Here is a 10,232-nt window from a genome sequence, read left to right on the forward strand (position 1 = left end):
AAGAAAAAAGAAAATAAATTTGTCGCTAGATTTAACAGTCTTCCAGAGTAACTGGAGAGATGCCATTCAGGCACTCAGCTGGGCTGTGGCAGATCTGGGACCCATCTCTCCTCCTTTGCCTGAGCAGCGTATGAGCCAGTGCACGCTGGGTTATTAACCTATCTGCCAGGCTGTCAACCTGGGGCCTAGGGTCAGGCTGTCTCAGTCTCTCCTGCTGAAGCTGCTCTATTTTACATAGAATAAATCATTCATTAGGGCTCAGACAGTGCGCAAAACAACTTCGTCACTAAATGGTTAGACGAGTCATGGGGGATGCAGGCAAGGATTGTGGTCCCTGCTTCAGGAGAAGCTTATGCTCAAATTAAGTAGTCAGTGTTACACAGATCTCATTTGTCCTAGGCGAGTGCACTAAGACACAAAATTATTCCCTCTATGGCCTCCAAAATATTGCAAGTATTATCCCAATAAAAGCAGAACAAGAGGAATTAATTACTCTCCTCCACCTAAATAAAAGCCCTAATATCTGAGTGATAATGAAATGTCCTCAACCTGAGGAAGGAATTTAACTCTGGCCTCCCACATACAAAATAGATGTCATAATCACTGGATTCTTGCATGAAAGCATTTACATCTATTTTGTCATTTCCTCTCCTTGAAAGTGACACTAAACAAAACATACATTTGATGCTATTTCATGCTGAATGAGAAAAATCCAGTGGAAAAAAAAATACTACACCACTGAAATTAACTTCTAGTTAAACTCATCTGAATCTCTTCTCTAATTTTTCCCATTTAGCTACCAACCAACATGTAATAACAGTGGTTCACACAGGCATAGTCCAAGTCTTTGTTAATCAATGAGGTGGTTTAACTAAAAGCCAACACTTTCTTGTGTTGGAATATCCAGCCCTTCTTTCTTAGGGACTTATGTTTGAACATGGGAAAAAAAAAAAAAAAAAAAAAAAAAAAAGCAGTTATTGATTCAATCTTGTCCTGTTCAGTCTCAGCTTGTAAGAAATTTCATTTAATTAAATTGGCTACAAATATACAAAAGTATGTGCATATATGTCTGTGTGTGTTTGTATTTTGCTTTGAAAGAGAGAGATCAGCTAGGAGATCACCTGTTTCCCACTACTGGCACCAGGTTCTCAGAGTTATGCAGTCCTCATATGCATTGCCTGCAAGTGGTTCCCTAGGGCACTGGGTTAAGCCTCTGTCCCATCAGCCAGACAGGCTTGTACACTGTGTCCAGGATTTCACCTGTAATGCTAGAAAAAAAAAAAAAAAATGAATGTTCTTAATTTTTTCAAGAGCTACGGGCTACCCCTTCACGTTTTGCCTCTTATTTTTGACATCTTCATCATGCCCTCTCACACCTGCTCCTGCTTTTCAGAGTCCCTACCTAGGATCTGTCTCGGTGATTCTCTGCTGTTGACCAATTTGGCAAGACACTGAAATCCTCACGCCCCACTTCTAGATTCACCCACCTGAATGGCATCTTCAAAAAAAAATTAAAGAGCATTCCTTATTCATAACTGGACCAAAGGTTCTTGCCATAGATACTGACAATGTCCATCTCATTTAATTAGAAGTTTTATACTTGGATAATGAAAGGTGCTGAAAACATGCTCAGTTATTAATCCTGACAGGAATAGGGTTGGTACAATCCCTACCAGGACAACCATGGGAAAATTTGCGTTTTTATGCTCTGTTTGATAGTCCTCCATTTCTCTAGAAGGAGAGAGAATAGGGAGAGTCTTGAAGTGTTTGTCCTTTCCTGAAAACAAAGGGAGGTTTCTGAAAGATTGCTAGTATTATCTTCACTGTCCTTTTTAGCTAAAACTAAAAGGAGTTTCTTGGCATGGGAATAAAACAACTGGCTGTAGTTTACAAAGACTATAAAGACTGAAATTGAGCTTGCTGAAAATTGAACTTTTCAGGCAAAATTATTTTGTATTTTGAATGATGAAAAGAGGAGAAAAATGAAAGTGCCCTGTCCTTTCAGGAAAGTCGGAGCTCCAGGCAGGAGCTGACATCCCCAGAGGCAGGTTGGTGGGACTCTGGGAGGGCAGACCAGCAGGACAGCTAGCACGCCTGCCATCCCATGTGTCAATTAACTCAATGGATTCCTGGAAAATAATTTGATTTCACCCGGCCAGCCCTTCCCCACAACAAAGTGTTGAGTTTGAACATTTGGGCTGAATTTTTGAACCACTCTTGCTTCCCAAGTACCCTTTTTCTGCCTTCCTTTTTTACCACCATTTTGCATGGGCCATACAGGACTTAAAGTAACTGGGACCGGTAGATGCAGTTCTTCATGTTACTGGTACCTTTTAATAGCACGGAACAGTTCAGATCCCTTTGAAGGATGTCAGACAGTTTATCATAGTACATTTTGGTGGTAGATAGAAATCTTATGACACATCTAGTCAGTGGAATACATCTTTCCTGGAAGGAATTACTTTTTATTCACTCAGGCACCCAGTCAATACCTAGCTCACACTATGCCTAGCACAGAGGACAGGTGTCTGTGTGTATGCATGCATGCAGATACAGACCCATTTGTGGGTAAACAGAGCTTTTCTGAGCGCTGCCCTGAAAAGTCTATACTCTTCTAAAGCTTTTACAATCTTTCAACACATCTATCACATAACTCTCCCTCTTAGAATCCTGCTGACCTTTGCAAACTCACGAGCGCTAACCTGCTTCTTTACTCCTGCTTGCTGTAGCCATTCGTCCCTTTAGGGCTACCATATCAGGCACCGATGAAGTTTGCATGCTACGGACTAAGCTTCAGCAAATCCAAAGGCATTGGTGAGCATGTGGTGTTACCTGAGAGACCTCTGAAACCTGCGGGCAGGTCTGCTGAGCCACTGTTTTTTCCAACCACAGCTCGCCATGGCCTGTGGTTATTCACCATTTAGGCCTATTCAGCAGCAGGACTAAAACACAGAGGCAGTAAATCCTGCTGAAAGCTCCTCCATATATGACACACTTTATTATAAAAGAATAAGGGGTTCAGCTCTGTTGGACCAAATCAAGTTGGCCTGTGTTAAGTACCACATTTTAGATTCAAATCCCTGCTAAACCCTCTGCTTACGCTCGTGGTTAACATTATTTTTTTTATCTGTCTTCAGAAATGAAAGACAGAAGCAGCTCAAACATAGCAGCAACAGCATCAGCAGCTTTTAAAGGCCGACTCCATAGATTAAAGGGTGATACACTGAGCACCACCACCCCAGTGTCTACTGATTAGGTTGGGAGAAAAGCTGAGTGACAAACATGTTTCCAATCTGCCTAGCCCATGCAGCGAAATGGAGCAATCTGGCCTGAAAAGGGATTTAGACTTTTGTTGTGCGCAAGGGGGGAAAAAGCTGATTTAAATCCATCAACAATGCTCTCCCTCTTGGTGATCTCAGAGATAAGGAACAGAGTCTGGACACAGTTCATATCCTACCTCTCACCAGGCCCCACACTTCCACTCAAAGACAAAAGCTGGCAGATGAGGGTAAGGGATGCTGTCTTGCTATTGAGCAGCCTGCTCACTTAAAAACATGTTGTACAATGCATGGAGCCTGCCTGGGACATTTGATCCAGCAATTTTTAAAGTGAGAGTGAATCCCCAGCCCATAGGAAGAGAAATATAAGGCCTTTTAGTTCAACAAGAACAGTACTATTAATTATGTGGCACTGTGTATGTATAGCACTGCATGCGTAAAAAGGATCTTTAGAGACAGACAGAAAGGTCTTACTCCAACTTGTTTACAGTCTAAACCAGAAAGACATTACACCAGAGAATAACGCTGTTGTGTGGGGCAGGCAGAGGTAGAAGTGGGGTGGACAAAGAAGAGACATGGCAAAAAAAACAAAGGCGAAGGAAATCAGGTTTCTAAGAGAGAGCTATTAGATCTCCTTACAAGGAAAGCAAATCACATGGTTTCCTTTATTCTGGTTATTTAATATATGCCATCCCGTGCATTTCAGTGTGACTGCCATAAGGAGTGAGCCATTACATTCTCTCTTTATCTCTTGTCACAAGGACTGAGAATGAGGTGATAACCCATTTTTCTGAAACCTCTCTCAGACCCTTGGAGGAAAAAAAAAAAAAAAAAAAGAAGAAGAAGAAGAAAAAAAAAGATTTTGCCTTGTTTCATCTGAAAGAGATGAAAAGGTTAAAAAAAATGCAGTTCTGGTTGCCTATAAGCATATCTGCTCTTTGCTTATTTTTAATTGAGTTCATTTTTTCAAATAAAAGTGAATGAAAGAAGGGATGCATGCGCGGAAAGTCAATCTGTGCAAAAGGCAGAGGCTTGTTTTCTTGTGGCAGAAATGCAGATGATGCCCTCTGACAGTTGTGAAGAACACCAACAAAATGGTTGCTGGAAAATAGCAGCAATCACCTCTGCTACTCCATGGATGCCCCTCGCCAAGTGCAGAGCTTTCTCGTTCACAATTATTAAAACAGACTTCAGCAAGCCCTTATTGCTGCCATGTTTGGAGAGCAGCATTCAGATGCAGATTGCCTTAAATCCCATCAACCCATTCAAGCGTTTGTACGCAAGTGTGTCTGCCTCTGCATGTATGTGTGCGTGTGTTTGGGTGCATTTATCCACATCCACAGTGCTCACTATGCGCACACCTTCTCTTCACCCCCTCATTCAGAGAGAAAGAGCTAAAATCGTCAAAGACGAGAATGTGAAATTTTCCAAGCTACTTTGTCAGATGTTCATGTGTGCGTCTTATAAATATTTCATACCAAATATTTAACATTATTCCTTCCCCAATCGGATCAGCTTTGAAATGCTCCTCAAAGTGAATTCTCCCCTAACAATGGCTTGACGCAAAAGCCTTTTTTCTCTCTTAAGAAGAGGAGGCTGCACATGGTCTGCTACCATAGCAGCATGAATAGTTCTTATTTAATGGAAAATAAAAGATACTTTACATTAATTCAGTGGGGGATGGAAAGCTGGGCACATGCGTACCTTGTATTTCAAACATGGAGGAGCATCATACCTTGACCTCCCCTCCTCTGGTCCCATGATTATTACCCAGCTTGCATTAGAACTGTAATGGGAAGTGACAGGTTTATGTAAATGATCCACACAAGGATTTTACTCTTGTAAAACAGAGCAGTTACTCTGGGCTTTCTAATTATTTCATGCCTTGTGGTTCTGTGATGGGGCAGAGATGACTATTACTTGAAAAGTATATTGTGATTGACAAGCCACTGTCCCCCTGGAACTCATTAAGGCCCGTGCTTTGCAAGAGGGGGTAGAAAACCCTACAAGGCACACCACATGCACACAAGCACGCGTGCACACTCGCCCCAGTGCTGGTTGCTCATTCAGATCATTTGTTGGGATTTTTGCACTGGTAGATAGAAGCACAATCTGCATGTATCTCAAACAAGTACCACCTCCTGGCTACAAATTGACCAATTATCCTCTGCGCTCCCATTTTGAGTTTAAAATCTAAGAATATTGGCAACAGACCTGGCAGGCGTACAACGGTCTTTGGATTTCAGCGTGCTGGATGGAAGAAGTCAGTTGTTTCACAATACAGCGCTCAGCAGAGTGTGGAGCAGAGAGGGGCTGGGATAAGGGAAGAAGGCTGCTATAAAAGCTGTCACTAGTGCATTTCTGCTGCCACGCGATTTGTGCAAGTGCTTTCCAGTATGTATGGAGAGCCATTCTGCTGCCTCGGCATGACCTGTTTGCCTTTCTTTCTTAATTGATTTTTCTGGCCTTCAAACTTGCAAACAAAATGACAATTTTTTTTGGTGAAAGTAGAGCCCCTGTCTTTTGAAACGTACACCACACTCCAACCATGGAGAGAGGAAAAATCCCATTCAGCAGCTGCATTAATGCTTCCCATTGTAGAAGTGGTTTTGAATTCTGCTGCTGGTTTGGGATGTAACACAGTTTAGCATAAAATCAATTCATTGTTAACTCCATAGTGGTTGGATCTTATGGGCATGCAGCATTTCTTACTTTTAGTTTACTTCTGATCAAAGTAAACCCTCTGAGAGGCTTAAGAAAGGCACATGGCCCACTTGAATTCTTCCATTAAAGAGCACTAGCACTTTGCTTACTTCAAGTTGTCTCAATCTTTACAAATAACAATAAGAATAAAAATAAAATAATAGTAATAAAAAAACTTTATGTATTTTCAGTTTCAACCAGGAGTTGGATACTTAATTCACTACCTTTCTAGCAACCCACTTGACTATATCTGCAGGGGAAATTTATGATCTCACTATTATGCTCCATAATAGCATTGCAGTGAGATAACAACCACCCATCATCTCTGTATAATACCTTTGTTATGTCTAATTCGTCAGTAGATTTCCCTCCAAAACATCTAGGTCATGGATAGTCAATTAAAAAATCAGAAGAAGAAGATTCCTCATGATCCAACATATAAAGCTTGGGCCAAAAGTTGTACATCATTGATACAAAAATCAACATAAAGGTAGAAACATGGGAAAAGAGAAAAATCTCTGAGGTCAGTTATATTTTAGAACAGTGAGAAGTGAATACACCAGGGACTAAGGTGGATTTTCAAACACACTGAACATTGGCTTAATTTGTCTCCTTTGAGGTGACTCCTCCATTATGAGTCTCAAAAGCGCAGACGTAGATCAGTGCAAGGATAGTCAAGCTCTGCCTTTTGAGGTACATGTAAGTTTGCAAGCAGCTCAAGAGCTTTCTCAGGCTGACAATCAGTCATATGGCCAGGAACAAAGCTAAGTAGTCCTGTAACTCCCGTGCCAATCCAAATCTGTGGCTATAGAAGGAGGTGAGTTAGCAGGGAGCACAGAGGCCACTATTGCTAACTTTCTCTGGTGTGCGGTTTTATGATCTCCATCCCTGCTTTTGCAATGAGAGACCACAATCAACCTCTGATGGTGAACTGCATCCACTGCTTCCTCTTCCTTGGCTCTCCAAGATACAACTCTCATGGCTTCCAGCCACTTGAGGAACTTGGCACATGGCTCACTGGAGAGGGAAGTGACTTACAGTCACTCAGTGTGCTCACCTGGTGCATATCTCAGTTGAGTCAGACTTCTTGGAAGTGACAGGAAGAACCTCGTTTGAAATCTGATTTTGCAGGCCAGCTGCTAGAAAATGCATAGTTTTATGTATAAGCTTAGCAAGTGCAAACCAAGAGATTCTTTATCTGCAAAGCAGAACTGTCCAGTAGCCATTTACCACCAGCACAATACTTTTCTACTAAGCAAATTTTATCTTATCTCTGCTCAACCTGTTCAAGTTAACACTCCAGCACTAGCTTATACTCTCCTTGAGTGTCCTTCAGAGGCAGCAGTGGAGAGCTTCTGTGTTGTTTTATTATTATTATTATTATTATTGTTTTATTACTGGTACATTTCCCTAGCAGCTGAATCTATTGCTTATGCATCTTCAATAGCAGAAAATACATGGGCTACAGGTAAGCCTTCTGCTACTATGATTCCCACCTACAATTGGAATACAGGGCAGTTTTTAAATACCTGTTCCAAGAACCAAACTGAAAACAATGGAGCCCTGAAAAGGCAGAGGACCCTTGAAACTGATGATTTTTTGGGGAGTTTGGACCCTTCTTTCTCCAGGGGTTAAGCAGACACTTTTTCCATCCTACTGAAAAAAAATTGTCACTGCTGTAACCAATTCATCTCTGACCACAGAAATGCAAAAAGAGTGGATAGAGTTCCAGCTGAAAATATTTCAATATACAAGAGCATTGTAGCCACTTCTACAGGGACTGTCAAAAACTTAATGAATAGAAAAGAGCCTAACTACAACCTGAAGGGAGAAAGCTCAACCAAATTCACAGAGCCACTTGGCACTGAAAGGGACTGGCCAAAATCTATCATATGTTCAATTATGGTCATACTCAGCATAGCTTTATTTTAACAGCCCATTTGCTCTCAAAAGTATCATTTTGAGGAGTACAAGATGCATATTTAAAGACTGAGCTGTAGTAAGTCTTCATCATGAACACACAGCATCAGCAACAGGCACTAACTCTGTAGGAAATGCAGCAGAGAAGAAACTAACAGTTTATTCAGAAAACATCTTGAAGTGTTTGGTTGTACAGAGGCTGAGCCATTTGCTGCAGTGCTGGTGGTAATCAGGCTTATTACATTACGCAGAAGAGCTGCTGTCAGTGAAAGTCATGGCATAAGTGCCTACAGCCTCTACTTCACTGGGTCTATAACATTATCTATGGAAAAAGTTAAGATGGCACAGTTCATATACATATGTTAATTCAAATATTTATGAAAAATGCACTTGTAAATCATCCCAGTTAAAATCCAAGCTAACATACTGCTGGCGTGTTTATCTAGTCACAGTGGAAGTGCCTGACCTTTGCATTGCTTTATGTGGGTAACACAAACTGCTGTTAGTGACATTTAGGTTAAATTTGCTGACTTTGGAAGGGAGCAAGTCGTATCGTGGAAGTCACATATTATTTCCTCTATCTCAACTCTCAGACTGGTCAAGCCCAAAACTCTGCTTTGCACTGGGAAAAAGGTATACACATACTAAATCTATATGCATATATGCAAGTACATATGCATAATATTTAATTGTATATACTAAAAAACTATCCATGCATAACTATAAAATGACAGGTGTTTAAGGTCATGAGTCCTGGCTACTTTACAGGAGATACAACCAGAAGAAGAGTTTTAAACTTGAACTATCCATTTGGTTTAATTACATTTTAATATCAGAAGCTACGGCTAAATACATTGATAATCTAAATCCTACCTACATGTTGCAAGACAAATTTTGTCAACTTCATTAGCTGAAGCTTAGAAGCATTCAGTGTTAAACACAACCACATCCTGAAGGTCTCAGTAAAGAACATTTATTAGATAACAGTTCTAAGCATTTGGGAGCACAACAGAGACCGTCCTGTTTCATCACAGAAGAAAAATCATGTAAGGTTCCAAATCCAGCTGCAATTGAATCATTTGGATCTAAAATCTGTGGCTTGCCTTCTGTCTACATCTCTGTTCTTTACCTTGCCCCCATCCTGCTCTGAAACGTGCAATAATTGCACAGCAGATTACTTTTTTTTTTTTTATCCTTTTTTTTTTTTTTTTTTAAGAGCATGACGGTCATTATTAATGTGGCCTGGTATTAGTCTGTTTTTCTTTTCATCTTTATCAGACATCTATCTCTCTTTCAGAGGTCTTGTTTACATAAAACAGTGCACTTGGATGCATGGTGCTTAATGAGTTTCTGTATAACAAGAACAGAGTGAGGAAAGTATGTCACTCTTTCTAATTATGAATCATTTGACTGCATTAATAGAAAGAAAACTTGGGGAAATTATGCCATAAAGCTTCTTACCATGTTTTTTTATTATTATTATTTAATTATTGCTAAAAAGAACAGCCATAAACTATGAGTTAGGACAATGCTGCTTTGGCTCCAAGCAGAAGCAGTAGGAAGAGAAAAACTCCCCCAGCTGTGCTCGTATTTCATGCTCCAGGATCAGTGAGTGGTTCCTTCCCACATCCAGAAGGGTCTGCCAAGGATGGTATAATAAAATCAGTCAAACTCTGGTCTGGGTGGGTCTGTCTGAACTGGGGATGCTGAGAACACTTCCCAGCTACAGCCGCACATTTTCTCTTGGATGCTGATGGGCCTTGGGTGCACACAGTCAGTCTGATACCCCCTGATTTCCTTTGGATGAAATCTTAGGCATCAGGGCAGCGATGGAGTCATGTCGTGCCCGCGCTCTGACCTGCATCCCACTGCAGAGCTCACCAACCTCACTGCCCGCAGCACCCAGGCATCCTTTGCAGCTCAACAGCCCTGGGCATTTCACCACAAACTCCTAGAAATAGGAAGATTCTCACATTTTGAATTTTAAAATTGCCTGTTTGGTAAGATATTCCTCCCTCCAGTAGCATTTCCTGTTAAAAGCAAAGCCTTGGTTATCTGTAAGAACGAGGCAGATAAACTAGCCTAGCTTCTGAATTATGCATTTGCTGTAAGGTAGGACCATTGGGAAAATCACAAGCCACACAGAGTGCAAGAGCTCTGAAGTAAGAGACATGTTATAAGACGTCAGAACAAACAAGAGTTATAGCAGAGAAAGAGTTAACCCAGTCACGTTAAAGAAAGAAAATGCTGAGTGCTTTAGGAAATCTCTTTGGCGCTGCTCATAGGTGAAATTTGGCCAGGACGCTGTTGTTGATCGCAGGCTGAGGAGAC

The sequence above is a fragment of the Oxyura jamaicensis genome, chromosome 4 (assembly GCF_011077185.1).
Source record: "Oxyura jamaicensis isolate SHBP4307 breed ruddy duck chromosome 4, BPBGC_Ojam_1.0, whole genome shotgun sequence".
Lineage (NCBI taxonomy): Eukaryota > Metazoa > Chordata > Aves > Anseriformes > Anatidae > Oxyura > Oxyura jamaicensis.